At 35.5% G+C, this 17,090-nt stretch overlaps 1 protein-coding gene across 1 annotated transcript in view; it reads right to left on the bottom strand.

Moving 5' to 3' along the window:
• RAB27B (RAB27B, member RAS oncogene family) overlaps positions 1-17,090 on the bottom strand; it is a 50,033-nt gene that overhangs the window by 11,243 nt on the left and 21,700 nt on the right. The window lies entirely within an intron of this gene.

Consider the following 17,090-nt stretch of genomic DNA (forward strand, 5'->3'; position numbering starts at 1 on the left):
AACATTTTCCGCCTTGCCAAAGGGGAAGAGGTATCAAGAGGCATAATTATGGCAATTCTGCTAACATTTCTTCTGACCGAAGGAACGATTTCACTTGCTGTTTCGTGCCTAACTTCTCCTGCCTCAGTCTTACTTTTTCTATTGTTACAGTGACTCTGAGTGAAGATGAGCCAAGGGCCAATACACTGGTAACGCCAAGACTACCACCACACACATTTGAACGAACCATCACCTACTCAATATTTGGTGAGGTTTCCACTCCAGAGTTCGGCAAAATGCTTTGCTATTTGGTACAAATTTCTGGCTTCTAGTTTATAAACGTGGTTTTATCATATCCTTCTATAGAGGAAGGCCTATGAAGATTTTTCTAAAATGGGGAAGTTTCTCTCTTTACTATATGAGAAAGAGGAATATTTTCCCCACCTCTATAGATCTTGAAATCACTGTAGTCTTCAGGAGTTCTGAGATGATTAAAATTAAATTTCAATAATGGGTTATTCATGGATATATCTAAAACTAGATAATTCCAATCTTTTCTACAAGTAAGAAAATGATGCACATGTTCATCAATTTGTTTTTTATAGTGTCACTTTAGTTAGTGGTCAAAACTAGAAGGTTTCATGTCTTTGAATAACGATCAAGATGTTAAGTAGGTACTTCACAAATCAGTATCATTAGATCATTTAGAAGATTTGCAGTACATTAGAATTTTCTAAAATTCGAATCATATGCTGTTAAATGCTACTAATTTATTATGGATTTGTTTCTTTAATTAATGGTTTTTGAGGAAAGGTGTTTTAAGAGGTGCCAGTAAATAATTTTGTGCTAAAGCTTTTCTTCCATATATGTTTTCTTCAGTGAGTAAGATTCTCATGATGGATGTTCGCTGACCATGAATGTTCATTTTCTCTTTCTTAATATCTATACAAAGTATAACCATTGCTCAGGAAGAGATGTCATCAACAACTAGCCTTCTTTAATGAAAGGAAACAGGTATCTTAATGATTGACATGCAATTCTTCTTGAAAATGTCTGCTTTTGTTGACTGCCTAGTAGTGACTAGTTCTGAGTTTAAGTGGTTCTAAATATTTTACCAGAACTTTGCAATTGAAGACGTTGCTGCTCCTAGTCTTTGAGCTAAATGGGTTGCTAGGGGAGACTGCTGCCAAAGGAGTATGATTTCCCCCCATTTAAGGAAATTGTATTATTCTACCTTCCTCTCTCTTTCTCCCACCAAAGTTGCTCACGTGAAGCTCTTCTGAAGGGTGATAAAGCCTGTCATTTCACTAGTAGAATTGGCTGAAACAGCTAACGCTCATGGGAAAAGAAAGACATTAATATTTATTCTACATAAGATGTAAATGACTACAGCCAATTTTTTCTCCTGGGCATAAGCCTTGATAATCAGAGAAAGAAATTGAAACTACTGGCTGCCTAAATACAAGCTAAAGTTGGAGACAGTGTGGCTCCCTTGTAAAATAAAAATAATTGAGTTAAGAAGATACAATAGCATACTTCAAAATTTTGCTTATTTAACTATGTTTTCTGCAATATTTTTTGTAACAGTGTTCAGAAAGCCTAAGTCTTGGGCAAATTTAGCTAAGTATCTTCTATATGGAGTATCAAGCCCAAAGGTGACAATTCAAAAACGCGTAATTTATAATCTAGTTCCTAACAAGGCAAGCATATACTTAAAAGTTAAATAAGGATGTAAGAAAATGTAACAGAACTTTATAAGATGGAACATGATCAATTGATAAATGAGTCAAAGAGTTATGCTTTTAGTTCAAACAAAACAGTAATCTTCATGGACTTCAGTGGTCTGAGAAGATTTTGTAGAGAAAGAGGACTTGCATTTAACCGTACAGCATAGGGAGGGGTCAGGTACTAAGAGAGGAGATACAGGACCAATGCATGGGAGATGACCTCCCACTTGGAGAATGAGACTATCGGTACTTAACAACTACATGACCAGTATTCCTAATCTGAGCCAATTTGTTCTCTGCTGTTTGCACACAAACTTGCCCAGGCAATAAATACTGGGGTTGCCTCCCAGTCAGGCTTTAATCCAGAGAGAACAATTCTGGCTAACATGAGTCATTCCACTGTGGCCCACACTGGCACTTTTCTTTGAGTGAAGGGTTGTGGACACTGTAGCATTTAACACATATTTTACCTAAAACAAATACAAAGCTTGGCACTGTGGAAAACGTTTATTTAGTGTCTCCAATAGACTACTTAAAGAAATTCACACATTAAACTAGGCATGAGATAATTTGCCTCTAAGTTTCTCTTGAAAATGAATTTTATTTCTCATTTTATAGCACTACTCATACCTATATCTATGTATAACTCTTTTGTATTTAGCTTGGTTCCTCTTTTATTACCACGTGGTTTTCTGAGTCCTAAAGTCAGATGATCTCAACATTCTATCTTTAGCACAGCAAATACAACACCGCAAAGAAAAATAAAAGTCTTGGCAAGGTTTTCTCTTCTAAGAACTGAGCTAAAAAAAAAAAAAAAAAAAAAAGATCTGGAAAGGATCAAAAAGCTGACAAGTTTAGCAGTACTGTTTATTCCTGCACAATGATTGATGGTCTTGTCAGTTCTTGGTCTATGGATCTAAAAGGGAAGAAAAAGTCAGAAGATTGCTGTGCTTCAGGAAGTGTGTCTGACTTTCCACCAATATCACTGTGTCACAAGCTAGACCACAAGAGCCAGGAGGTCTCTTAGATACAGAAACTGAAGTGTCATCCTTAGAGCCCTTCATGGGGAGATATGGGGCTGGGAAAACTAGGAAAATTATTCAAAACACTCTTAAAATTCTGAGTGGGAAAAAGAAATCTTCTCTGGGTATCAACAGAAACATGATTTTCATAGTTAGAATATCTCAAATGAGGTTGCTCATAGCTTCTCTTTTATTTCCCTGCAATGATTTATTTTTGTTCAATGTAAATTTCATTAGCTTAAATATCCTTTGTCCACTGCTGGATCCACAAAGCCTAGTCTAGTGATTGGCATATAGTAGGAGCTTAATACATATGTGCTGAGTGTATAAGTATATTCAAGCATCTCAGAGCCATGCAAATGTCATGGTTAATGACATTAATCTTTGAGCACTTGGTGGAAGTGGTGTCCCTCCAAGTTCAGGACTTGTATTCTCCTTCCTTCCTCATCTGTGAGTGAATATTTAGATTAAATGATCCCTTGGTACTTTCCAGGTCTGGCTTCCTGAGCTCATTTTTCTATTTTAAGTTGCACGAGAGTATAAAAACCTTCTCAAATAGAGTATTTATAAATTCAGAGGAGCAGTTTCAAATAACCTGAGGAAAGAGAAAGTACAGAGGGACTACAATTTTTGAAAGTGAGACGTGCTGGCAGAGTATTTAAACTTGTCAGTTGAAAAGGTCAGGGCTCAGGGAACTGGGCTCCTTGAAAGCATCCATTCACCCACCTAATTCACTCATAGGCACCTCTTCTTTTTGCATGATATTTTGTGTGGCTCTGAGGATACACCCTACTTTCTCTAGCAGGGAGCTTAATAAATGCTACAGATATGTATAATTATGATCCAGATGGACTTACCTGTGTACACTGGAGATCATTGCAAGCTATGACCTTGTGATTTGAACTTATTAAATTAATTAAAAAAACAACTTAAATATTCTTAAGGCACTTTGGAAAGCTTAAAACAGTTGACAAAGTATCAGTGATATTAATTTGCATTTAGTGTAGATGGTTTCAATAAAATAAAGCTGTTAAGCATTAAATGGACAGATATGTTCTCTTTTCTTTATTTGATTGGTTTGTGTTGGTCTTCAGTAAGTACATTTTGAGGTCTGGGACTCTCATAGCCAGCACTTCACAGGCCTGAATGATAGCCTGAGGGTGGTTGTCATTAACTGACCTTCAAACACTGCTTTCCAAAACCACATTCATGTCCTGGAGGGTAGAGTTAAGTTAGGGGACAGTAGGAGCACTCTAGGGAACTGTAGTCTGTGTATCAGTAGAACAAAAGGCATTTTATGGAGGGAGGGGATAATTTTTTAAAATAATTTTTAGTGGATTTTATAGCATTTTATTCTGTTAGGAAGGTTTATTGAAGATATTTTTTTTATTTTGATTCTTCTTTACAGCTATTTAGGATTAATGGATGTACAGTATATGGAAGATTCAACCCAAATTTCAAATATAAATCAACATCAACTTAATTGAACAACTTTTACTTAAGCTGACAATGGTCAATGTGTCTCCTGAAGCAATCAAATGTAATTTTTTAAAAAAAGTATTCACTTTTTCATTCTATGATCAAGGGACCTAATAAAATAGAAAGATATCATGAATTTATTGAACTCTGAATTTCAGCTTACTCATCTTGGAAATAAAGGGTAAAAATTCTAACACAACTCAGCTTTAAATTGATTGTTATCTCCACTGATATATCATTATTCTCACATATGAAACTCACTTCTAAGCCAGTGAATACATCTATTTTTTTCAAAAGTAACATTTTTTTCCTCTGGCTTAATTTTGTGGTATCTTTTCAAACTATATGATCTTTCTTCCTTTTTTTTCTTTCTTTTTTATTGTTAGAAATTTTAACACATACAAAACTTGAGGGAATAGTATTATACCTTCATAAAAGGATCATCCAGCTTCTAAATTACCAATTTATGGTCAATCTTGTTTCATGTACCAAAAACTTTCCCTCTACCACATTATTTTGAAGCAAACACCAAGCTTCACAACATTTTTTTTCTTAAATAATTCAATACATATCTCTGAAGATTTCTAAACCTCACACTATTGACATTGTGCCTACCCTATAAAGAAGGTTGTCAAACATTTGGCTTTGAGGGTATTTGCTAGATCAGAAATAATATAGTAATACTGTTTTAGCCTGTATTTCTCTTATACTGATCAAGGTCAAGTATCTTTTCATATGCTTGAGGGTTATTTGTGTTTCTTTTTCTGCAAATGCAAGTCTCTTATCTCCTGTCTTTTTTAAAATATGGCTTATCTGTTCTATATTTAGAAGTTCTTTATATATTAGAGATATTAAAACTTTGTTATTTAAGTTGCAAATACTTTTTCTCGTTTTGTCTCTTTATCTAGCTTATGGTATTTATGCCACCCAAAAACCTGTTATTGTTAATCAAATCCTGAGTCAAAAATCATTTAAGAAGGTTTCTCCACCTCAGGTTATAGAGGAATTCATTCATGTGTTCTTCTGGTATTTATGTGGTTTCTATTTTACATTTAAATATTTAACTCATCTGGAATTTATCACAATGCATGTTATGAATAATTGATTCAAACATCTTTTTATATCTGTCCCAAAACAACTTACAAATTCATCTTTTCATCACTGATTTGAGATGCTACCTGTATCATTCAGTACAATTCTATATAGAATTGGATCTATTTCTGGATTTTTCTCTTCTGTTCTACTGGTCTGATTATCTTCTCATGCAGCACCATTTTAAATATGATTAGTCATAAAATATTTAATATCTGGAAGGGTTATCCCCTCCTCACAGTTTTTCTTTTCTTAACATTTTTATGACATTGATGTTCCTATCTATCCAAAAACATACATCTTCCATTTGGCCACATCTTCTACTGTGAGTTTTTCAGGACTACTTTATGGTTTTCCTTATACAGGTTTTGAATGTATTTTTTAGGTTTAGATTAGGTTTTTAAAAATTTTTTTTCTTTATTTGCTTTTGTAACTTGAGACTCAGCCGTCTCAAGTTTGCTATCATTTTGTTTATATGAAGATTATTGATTTTCGTGTATTGGTTTTATTATCTAATAGTTTGTCAAGTTTTCTATTATAGTGGTTTTCAATTCATTATTTTGAATTTTTTGGAAGTACAATCATATTGTTTACTAATAGGTATGGTTTTAATTCTTCCATTCAAATTCTTATGTCTATTTATTTTTTCTTGTCTACTTCACTGTCTAATATTTCTACTATAAAGTTAAGAAAATTTAGAGATAGTGTATATCTTTTTTCCTGATTTTAGCTGGAAATCCTCTAGTTTTTTCTCACTAAGCAAGATGCTGGCTGCTTATAACATGAGTGGACACTGAATTTGTCAAATATTTTTTCTTCTACTGAGATGATCTTCTGATTTCTCTCCTTAGCTTGATTTTATTAATAGATTTCCTCAGATAGCAACATCTTTACATTTATAAAATAAATTTCACTTGTTCATGATATATTACCTTTTAATGTGCTGTTGGATTTTGTTTCTTCTGTTTTATTTAATTTTTCATCAGCATTAATAAGTAAGGTTTGTCTTGTTTTTGAAACAATCTTCAGTTTTGAGATTTACTTTATATTCAGTTTATTGAAAGATTATGACAGTTTTTCTTTCATTTCTGTGCTCTGGAATAGTTTGTCAAGATTATCTTATCTTTAAATGTTTGAAAATTTTTCATGTGAAACCATTTTGTCCTGGTGATTTTGTGTGGGAGTGTTTTTATTAAATTACCTTCTCTATTTCTTCTTTGGTAATTGGTCCATTTAATCCTGTCTTCGCTAGGATTAATTTTGCAAACTTATAATTTTGTAGAACATTAATCATTTCACCTAGGAATTCAAATGTACTTTATGGAATGGTACAAACTACTCTCATATAATTTTTAAAATTACCTCTGTTTTGATACTTATTTTTCTACTTGACATTTCTAATTCTGTATATTTGTGTTTATTTGTGTAAGCTTTAGAGAACCAATGAGAGTATCAGTCTTGTTATCTCAAGAATTTATTATCATTTTCATACTGTAATCCATGGTCCAGTAATTCCATGTTCTACTATCATCAATTTTCTCCTTAGAATGTCCTCTCTACCCCTCCTCTTTAGCTTCTAAATTCAGTCATATCCACAATTTCTTTGATCATGAGTTCTTATACTTCTCCAACTTTATTCCAGTTTCTATATACCCATGAGAGACATAGTGCTTGGAGTCAAGTTCTAGTAGACCTTGGAATGCTGGACTTGAAGTTGCCCAAATTTGCCCAAGGTGTATTCTTACTGAGAGCCCTGCAGTTTGCCAATAATCCTCATAATCAGGGTCAGAATAGGGCTGCTCCCTGATCTAAGAAAGACATTTTTACCTGAATTAAAAGAGCTTTTAAATTATTCTGTTTACTAATACCGATTCATTTAGATCAATACTTCTCTATGTGTTTCCCTACTACTGGATCATTACGTCTCAGCAGGTGCCAGCTAAGCACAAAACTATTTTGTCCACAGTTGAAGTACAATATTGACAGGTGTTCTCAATGGAATTTTTCTAAGAGAACATGAAAGCAATGACCTAGGATTATCTCTGAAGCTCATATGTACCCCTGGATCAAAAGAAACCCCTAACTGATGTGTGCTTAAAAACATTGTTTAGGAGATATGACCCAAATCTCAGGGTCAGTTAAAACAATGCAGGCTTTGGGCTTCAGATAAGTAAATGGTCAGTAGAAATAAAATGAAGTCACTGTTTCTGATTTAGAGAAATCTGAGGGCTTGCACTTGCAGGTTAAAGGTAATTGAGGAATATTTCTAAATGCTTATAAAATAAAATACCTCTAAACAAAAGAACTTCACAGCCTTCTTGGAAATATAAATGTATGCAGTCCCAAAGTGTGTCCAAGGTCATACCGCAGGCACAGGCCTTGAAGCTCACATACATTGCCACTGACCCGTCAGCTCACCTTGTTGGCACAGAGAAAAACTGGATGTGCAGCTTCTCTAGCTCCCACAAGATCTCCTTGTTTAGCTTCTCTGAATCCTAGGCTAGGTGAGTATACAGCTACATGGTGAAGGCATAGCCCCTTCAACAGTCACCGGCATCATCAAGGTCAGAGGTGGTGAAGGACCTGGGCAAGTTCCAGGCATTCTCCTGGATTTCAGTTCATCCTGATGGATTCCCTTTTGACCTTGCTCTCCCCTACTTCATGTCCATCTTTCTTTCCTGACTCTGGTCCTGCTGATTTCAGGTACAACACGAAACAGAAAAGCAGCAAGCTTACACAGACTGCCTACCTAGATCCCACGATTGCAGAAAATTCTTATTAATAAGTATCATGTTCTGTATCACTTATAGTGATTCTGGGTTTTTGTTTTTTATAAAATCCTTACTGATACAGAATGCTAGTGTTGAGAATCCACTTCACACACATGCCTTTACTTTTAAATGTTTAGAAAATTAAATAAAAGGCACGGTCATAGCTAAGAGACTGCCATGGAAAGGGTATGTATTCCATATTAGAACTCCTGTATAACTTCCACTCATAAATTCCAGGTTTGAAAGAGAGCCACATGATTGCCACATTTAGGATTGCTTAGATATCCTAATATCCAGCTAAGTGGGTCTTCAGTGAGCTGGCCTATAGCCGAAGCATTTGTTGTATGTTCCATTGCAGCATTTCCATATCCACTATGAAATATGGTTTCAAGCATTTAACATTAAACTACTGAACCCCAAGGCACGGTTTTGTAATAGCCCTCCAAAATCTCCCAAAGAATCCCAGTAGATGCTAAAGTGTCTCTGAAATCAATGAGTAAGCGAATCAAAGAACTTTCAAAGAACTTTCACTTTAAATAAAAGAACTTTCACTTTAAAAGTGTACATCAGCCATAAGCTCACATTGATGTTTTAAGGTAAAACATTTACACTATATTAAACCAATGAGAAAATAATTCTTTTATGGTTTGGAATAAGAATGTCTTTAGATCGTACACTTAAGTTAATATTTCATAAAATTCAGAAATAGTAATTAGAAACTTCATAGATGTTACAGTAAAGGAATTTATGATTACTTCTCCAGAGAGATAAGAATTACACTTGGGCAATTCTCATAGAATGTACCAATAAACATAGTTTTCATATAAATACAATAATTTTTACCAAAAAATGGCAATCGGTGACTATGAAAAGAAAAATGCCACACACAAGAGACAGCAATTAAAATAATAACAGTATCAAATGATTAGAAAGGGATATTTGAGACAACTTAAATAATAATAAAATGCTATCTAACACAGTTATATTATCTTATTATATATCAGTCAGTGTTCTAAGCACTAAGTACTAAGGACTAACACATTTAATCTTTAAAACAACCCAACAACACTTTAAAATAGTGAATTTTATGGTATATGAATTATATCTCAATAAAGCTAATATTTTAAAGCCCAACAACATAATAATATATTTTATTTTAAGAATAATTGATCTCACCTAGGTCCACTAGCTATGTGTTAATGTTGGTTTGCAATACAGCCACTTACTAGGTTACTCAAACAATAATACCCTCCTGAAACCAGTGTAAAGGGCCTGTAGATGTACTCGATGAGCCTAATTACCACAAATAAAATAATTTCTTATTTGTAAAAATATTTATTTGACAGGGTCCTGACAGCCAACCTACTGAGCAAATGTTCTCACAAATCTTGACTAATTGAAAAGCACTGAGAAACAGCAGGGCAGATGGGTTATCAGGACCCTGTGAAACAACACAGGAATGAAATTTGAGTGCACATATCACCCCGTGGGACCCAGCAGTGGCTGATCACCCATATCCCTTGGGGGTTAATGAATAAAAAATTTATGGCCTTTCCAGGAGAGCAGAATCAGAATCTTTACAGGCAGGTCCTGGAACTTGGAAGCTAAATAATCCACTAAGCTATGACAGAACAGCCAGCTTTGGGAACTATTTTGTTCATCAGCATTCTTTACCTTGAGGCATATCTTCTAGAAGGTTGAGACTCTGTAACACCCTCCAGCAATTCTTTCTAGTGTAGATAAACCCATTGGTTGTAAAACGAGTCAGTTCCTCTAATTTGATCCTGTCACGGTTTAGAGCAATTTCCTCTTGCTGATTGCCACCAGTAAAGTTTGGCTAAGGCTAGTAGATTTCTTCTTAGGGCTAGTGGATTCCTTCTTCTGTTGAAACCCACAATTACAATGTCCTTTACATGCTTTGCCAGCTCCATATAATTTTGTTCCCTCACATTCTAAATTTTGTTTCCCTGACAAATTGTAGCTCCAAAAACATTATTTTACTCTAAACATTATATTTTACTATAAACAAATATACTACATGCACTGAAGATGTTGCATGAATGTTTGTATTACATAAATTAAGCTTTAAGAACTTTGAAAGATTTAGTATTTGACCTGATAAGCTTTTCTGCTTATCTTTATAAGCAGACAACATGACTTACTTCTTATAGGGAGTCAGACATTTTTAAAATGCTTTTTATGTCCTATTAGCCAGGACCGCAACTAGGGAGCAAGAAAAAGAAATGTAAATTTCTTAAAATTCTGCAAAGCCTTATATTGAAAGAATGTTTGGTACTTATTATATCTTCCAGACTAGAAAGTCTTGTGATGCAATAAAGCAGATTAGGACGTTCGTACAAAGAGGCCAACACCTTCCTGTAATCGATAGGTAAGAACAGAAAATGGGTTTTCCCAATCTAGTGGTTCTCAAACTTGGCTGCTTTTAAAACCCCCTGACGTCCACGCAGCATCCCAAAGCAAGTAAATCTGCATCCTGTTGGTGAGACAAAAGCATTAGCATGTTTCAGTGCTCTCCAGATGATTCTAATATACAACCAAGTTTGAGAACCACTGCCCTGCCTCTCAACCCAGAGATGCCTCACTACCAAATGAACAATTCTTGCTTTTGAAGAGCTAGAGGTAACCTCAATGATAGCTAACAGAGACGAGGTGACCACGTTCATGAAGACATATCTTTTCCTAAGACAGAGGCGAGTTGGGAAGAGGGTCCCTTTCTCACCATAGGCACCTGCCTCAGTGGGTCAACCAGCACGAGTCTCAGGACAGTTCCTTTCCTCGTCACACAAAGGCATGCCATCCTTTGATGCCAGTCAGTCATCTCTTTTCTCGGTAGAGTTATATGATATATGCAAGGACATTAAACAATGTCGCCACGTCAGAAAAATATATGATTTTAAGTTAAAGAGATGTTCGTTTAAAAGATGTTTTACTACGTTTTCAGATGTTGGCCTTATAATCTTGCAAATCAGGTTCATGGTCCAGCTGGCTGCTGCTTTGAGGAAGTCCTGCCAACTTCTGCTTTGCTTCATTATCTGAGAAAGGGCATACTAATCAAAATATCTGCACATGAAGTCTGCCTCTCTGAGATATAAGGAAGCCAAATTAGATGGTATCTATGGGTTCATAGGCACATATCTATGAAAATAAGATGAATGCCACATTATTACAATTTTCTCACTTAGACATAATTCTAGGTAACTCAGAGGGCCATGTAATTCCAAGAATAAGAAACATAAAAAATCCAAGATCCCTTTAGGAAAAGAATGTTGGCTGGCCATTGTTTTAGTTGCTCTTTAATAAGAAGCATTTCATGAGCTTAACAAACGCTGGAAAAGAAAGATTATATCTACAAAGAATAGTTAGTCCAAAGGAAGTGCTTATTTGTCTCACAAGGGCTCTTTCTACATTATGTAGATGCTTATGGTAATTGAAATTTCTAAATTGGAGTTTTATTCTTGCAATATGTATGAGATGAAGCTGAATAGAAAATAAAGAAGGTTATTACACGTCGTTCTTAATCCTTCTGTGGTTGGAGAGAACATGTTAAGTCCTTTCATCTGATCGGTTACTTAAAATGAGCTCTACATTAAAAAATCTAAGGCTCTAACTAAGTTTTAAAGATGTTCAGAGGAGAAGGAAAAATTCATAAAGGATGAGCGAGTGGGAGCAGAAGTAATCAGGATGGCTTCATGGGGGAGGTGAGATGAGAGCTGGCGTTTAATGGGGAAAGGGGAAAGGAGAGACTGGGATGAGCAGAGCACTCACTGGTCCTGCAGGCAGAATGTATACCCAGTGTCATTGGCTGCAGGAAACTTGGCTTAGATGGAAGCAGAAGAGGCATTCTGGGGGCTGCGGGGTTTGGCTGATGAGGCTGGATCTGCAGAGTCAAGTATTGCCAGTGGCGTAATGTTAAGAGGCAGGGGTTGAAGTTCCTAGCCCTGGATTCAAAAGTTTAATTTTAGCTACTTACCCACCAGATGGCCATGGGCAAATTACTTAACCCTTGATTCTTAGGGTCTTTACTGTGATTGTATGTAAAATACCTGGCTCAATGCATTCAATCTCCACTCTTGACTTGCCAAGAAAAAGGGAACCAGAAAAAATTTTTTGACTAATGATATAATGTAACAAAAACACAAAATAATTAATCAATTAACATAGGTTACTTTACAGCCTAAAATGAAGTCACTAAATTTCTCAGAACAAAGGTGGTATAAAAATCCCAAGGAAAAAACAAGGCTAAATTTTTAAAAAATTGGTTTTATTTCTACTTAACAAAGCACTATATTATTACAGTCACTTTATCCCCTGTTGGAGCTCTGATTAAAAATAAAATGTCAACAATGACTAATTACAGTTTTAATGAGTCTATTGTTTACTTCTCGGCAGTAACCTAATAAATTGACCATGTCTTAAACTCACCTAGCATTTTCCAATATAAAACATTTATAATTTTGTCTTTGACAACGTTCACCCCCAGCTGTTACTGGAGACAGAAAAGTCACCATTAACACAAAGTCATTTGCAGCTATGCCCACCTCCCCCTGCTGCTCGGTACATTTTAAATTCTAATCAGAACGGAGCAGAAGGCAGCTTATTAAGTTCCTCACGCAGAGCCTGCTAAGGTTCTGATAATGCAGAGTCCTAGCAGGGCAGTGAGGTTCTCTGTTCTACAATATTCTTTAACTTTAGAGGGTTTTTTTTTTTTTTTTTGGTTAATAACAATATTAGGCTGAGAAAAGCCATGAAATATTCGAGTGTGTGTGGTTTACATGAATTACACTCAAATAAAGTTGCTACCCAGACTTATGCATTATGCTTTTGTCCAAATTGTCCTTAAAGTGAAAAAGAGACTTTCATGTAGAAACATACTCTCTTGACCATGCCAATTCAGACTGCCTGTTCTCACTGAAAAGAAGAGCCATGATTTCCAGCAAAGAAATAAATGCCAAGAGTTGGAGTTTTCATAAACTAAGATTTGTTATAAGACAGTTCTTATGAAATTAGCTTTGCCTGTGTTTTCTGGAGTTGATCTAAAATGAGAGGAAAGCTTCTACCACGCTGCAGGAACAGAGTGGTTTACATCACACCTCATCTCTGCCTCGCAGAGGTCCACTCCTGCCATGGTTAACCATTAACATTTTCCATTAAAGATTTACATTTTACTTTTTGGTATTTTTGAACAAAAAAGACATATCATAATTTGCTACATTAGGTCAAAATACTGAAAGGTAAAAATTAACAATTTAGTGGGAAAGAAATCACAATAAGGTATCTGTCCACAAAGAACATATTTACTGTATCGGATACTTTCCAGTTTATTAAGGTCTGTGTCTCAAAGAAATTCTTGAGAGTCATTCTATTTCCCCAGCATCAAAGAATATCCTTTCTATATCTTATCCATCATTTTTTAAAAAGGAAAATTCGAGTACGTTTCTATCCCTGTCTTGTTTCCTAAGGTTCCAGTAACCTTAACTGCCAGTGAGGGGTTCCAGAGTTAAACTGGAGGTTTTCCTTCTGAATTCTGAGCCCCTCTTAGTACGTATTATTATTATAATGAGAGGCAAAATTATGAAAGCTAAATGCTTGCATATGAAATTTAAAGAGTACAAATTCTAGTTACATAGATAACGATATAGAGGTTTCACATTTGTTTTGTATATATGTTTCTGTTAAATAGATTAAGGTGAATACTATTGTATGTGACTATTAGAGGATTTATATTTTAGAATAAAGCTGGCTCTGCCCTTCTCTGATAAAATTACTCAGTATCTAATCTTCCAGTTCATATTTATATAATGACAAACACAGGCTAATTTGAGTCCATTTTATTTCCCCTAATTAAGCAGAGGGTGAGACTATGATATTATACACCCGAAAATCTTCCAACTTCTGGAAGAGCTGACTTTCCCCAGGTTATGAAACAGAAACTAATCCTATAAATTGAACTATAATAATGTGTCCTCGTTGAATAATTGAATAATTTTACAAATGTCAGCAAGTGATATACTGTATCTCATGGTGGCTAGGTTTACATTTTCTTATGCAATACAAATAAGTAGGATAAAATGTAAGAAATGAGTATAAGAATGCAAGCTGGAACATTTTTTTTCAGTATAACAGCACTGACTGGGTCATATCAGGTATTAATTGCAAAGGATTAGCAGGGTCATAATGAATACATATGCATGCATGCACACCTGCACACTCATGCATACACACACATGCACACCTGCACACTCATGCATACACACACATGCACACTCATGCACATCTGCGCACACTCATGCACACCTGCACACACTCATGCATACATACATATGCACACACTCATGCATACACACATGTGCACACGTGCACGCGGGTACATCTAGCATGGAAAGATCATCAGGCATCCACTGTCTAAGAGCCAGTCTTCTCTATAACTGATCTTGTCAGAAGAGAAGCCTGCTTGAATGTTTATGGAGTAAGCCAGAAATGTATATAATTTACAATATGAATTTTATAAAATGCACACATTTGAATTTTTCTATGCTCATAATTCAAAGTAGGAGGATGAGGTCATCTTTTTTTGTTGAGAATTTGGTACAAGTTATCTAACAAGCAAAAGCTACTCTACCTGTAAAGAGTAGGGCGGGGTACTGTGGAAAGGATTCCTAGGTCCCTTTACCTGGGAGCAAGGTGGTACTAATTTCCTGGATGGGCAGAAGAGGACAGAGGAGAGAATTCTTTGTGAAAGAAGTAAGTGGTACATCAGGGCACCACATACCATCTGCCTTGTTGAATGAACCCTGACAGATTGCCCAGGTGGAGGCCTTATGAAGTTGGGCATTAAACATGGCACAGAGTGCCTCAAAGGTAAGATCAAAAAGTTGCCTGGGGACACTACACTGGCAGTGACCTCTCCGATTTCTGCCTTTGATAAAAACTAGTACAGCGAACACATTTATAGAATCCCTGTATGTAAAACACTAACACCCAGGAGAGAGGAGGAAATGAAGGAAAAAAATAAAAATACATGTGAGGCAGTTCAGAAATATTTAAAAGCAACAATAATGAGGTGTTGGGTAAGAAAATTAAAGAGTGTGGGTTTTATAATAAAAATTAGATTTCACGATGTACCTATAGCTTAGCTCCATTACTAAAGCAAGGAGACTAATCTGCAGATTCACTCATTGACTTATTCACTCAACCAACAAACATTTATCAGACATATACTATGCACTGGGCACACAGAGTTTATTGTGGGGATTAAATGAAATGGCATAAGACAACCGTAATAGCTAAAGCGACCACATGCTCTGGTATGCTCACCACAGGCCCCATTTTCATCTCCTAGTCAGTTAATAGCATCTCCTTTCACTCTCAGAAGGGTCCTAATTTGAACAAACTGTAAGGTCACTGTAATTAATAAGAGCCTCCTAACTTGTCTTCACGCTTCCAGCTTTTCCTTTCCCTCATCCATTCTCCGCATAACAAGCAGAGTTATCTTTTTAAAAATGCAAATCAGACCACATCTCTGTTCTGCTTAATCTTTCCCAATGGCATCCATCACACCGAAAATAAAACCCAGAGGTCCTTCCTCTGCCCTACAAAATGCTGTGTGACCTGGCTGACTGTTCTCTACCAGTCCTTTAAGGAGCCACGTTTCATCCTCTCTTATGGCCTTTGCACGGGCTTTTCCCTCTGCCTGTCACCTTTCCTCCTTCCCTATTTTCACAAGCTGTCCCCTGCCATTCAGTTCTGAGTTTAAATGTTTATCAAAGAGATCTCATAGGGCCCCTGAATCTAGAGAAAGCTCCAATTCGCTTTCTATGGCATCATCTTATTTTAATTTTTTGTATAGCCCCTTCCCCCAGCTATTACCTGTTTTCTTTTTCATTATCATTGGCAATACTGCAGAATCTCATGCAAGAGAACCACTGGCTCAAACCGTCATATCTGTGATCCTTATCCAAGGCTCTTAATAGAGCAACACATTATCTTAGATATCAACTTTGGAGGATGCATAATAAAAATAATCTGTACTTCTAGAAAAAGCAAGAATCATGTTTTTAAATGTATAAAAATGGCCAGTGTTTCAGGAAAATTCCAGAAAACATCATCACGATAGGATGTGCAAATAACTCACATTCTATGTAAATCGAAAGATGAAAATTGCTATTGAGCCACTATTTTTACTTTAAACTTGATTCCTGGACAGAAGATAAATTAATTGCTCAATAAGGAACTGAATTCTGGAGGTAGGTTTGCCTGCAGACAAAATTCAGCTAAGTTAAATTCTCAGAACCTATATGACAAAGATCTTATAGAGGATTAGAAAATTTTTTACTTAATTTACCAGCTTTATTTTTCAACTTTATTTTTAAAATAAAGGTTATGGTTGACCTTCCTCTATGTGGTACAAAGGCAAACTGTAGAAAACCTCTTGTATTTTCTCATTTTTTTTCCATAATTGTTCTCTAAATTAGCCTTTGTAGAAAATTTTTTTGAGGTATACTGAAAGACTTTCTTGGATCCCAGCATTTGCTCAGCCACAATATCTGAACTCCTCATGAAATCCTCATGCAATAGACATTCCTTAATGGGTCTAGTGGAAAGTAATGTTCACTGTACAATGCATTAGGGCAAGGAGTCACCGAGGACATAATGTAGTAAGTAGTTCATTCATTAGTATTGATTAGGTTAACTCATCAAACTCATTACTTCCCATGGTTGCCTAAACTAAGTCTTCTAAGGCAAGTTTCTATAAGCCAAGTACCTGGTTAAAAAAAAAAAAAAAAAAAAGGCTACTGAATGTTTTGTTGATATTATTACTATTATTATTATTTTGTTTCCTATTGGTAGAGACAAAAATCAGTGATCTTATTTTGTTTAATAGATTATGAAAAAGAGGCAAAAATTAGAACGGCATATTTGTATTAATGAAATTCATCAGTAGGAAAATAGACAAGAGACTTAGTAGAATAAGGTGAATGGGCAGATAGAAGAAAACTAAA

The sequence above is a fragment of the Pteropus alecto genome, unplaced genomic scaffold (assembly GCF_000325575.1).
Source record: "Pteropus alecto unplaced genomic scaffold, ASM32557v1 scaffold146, whole genome shotgun sequence".
NCBI classification, from domain to species: domain Eukaryota; kingdom Metazoa; phylum Chordata; class Mammalia; order Chiroptera; family Pteropodidae; genus Pteropus; species Pteropus alecto.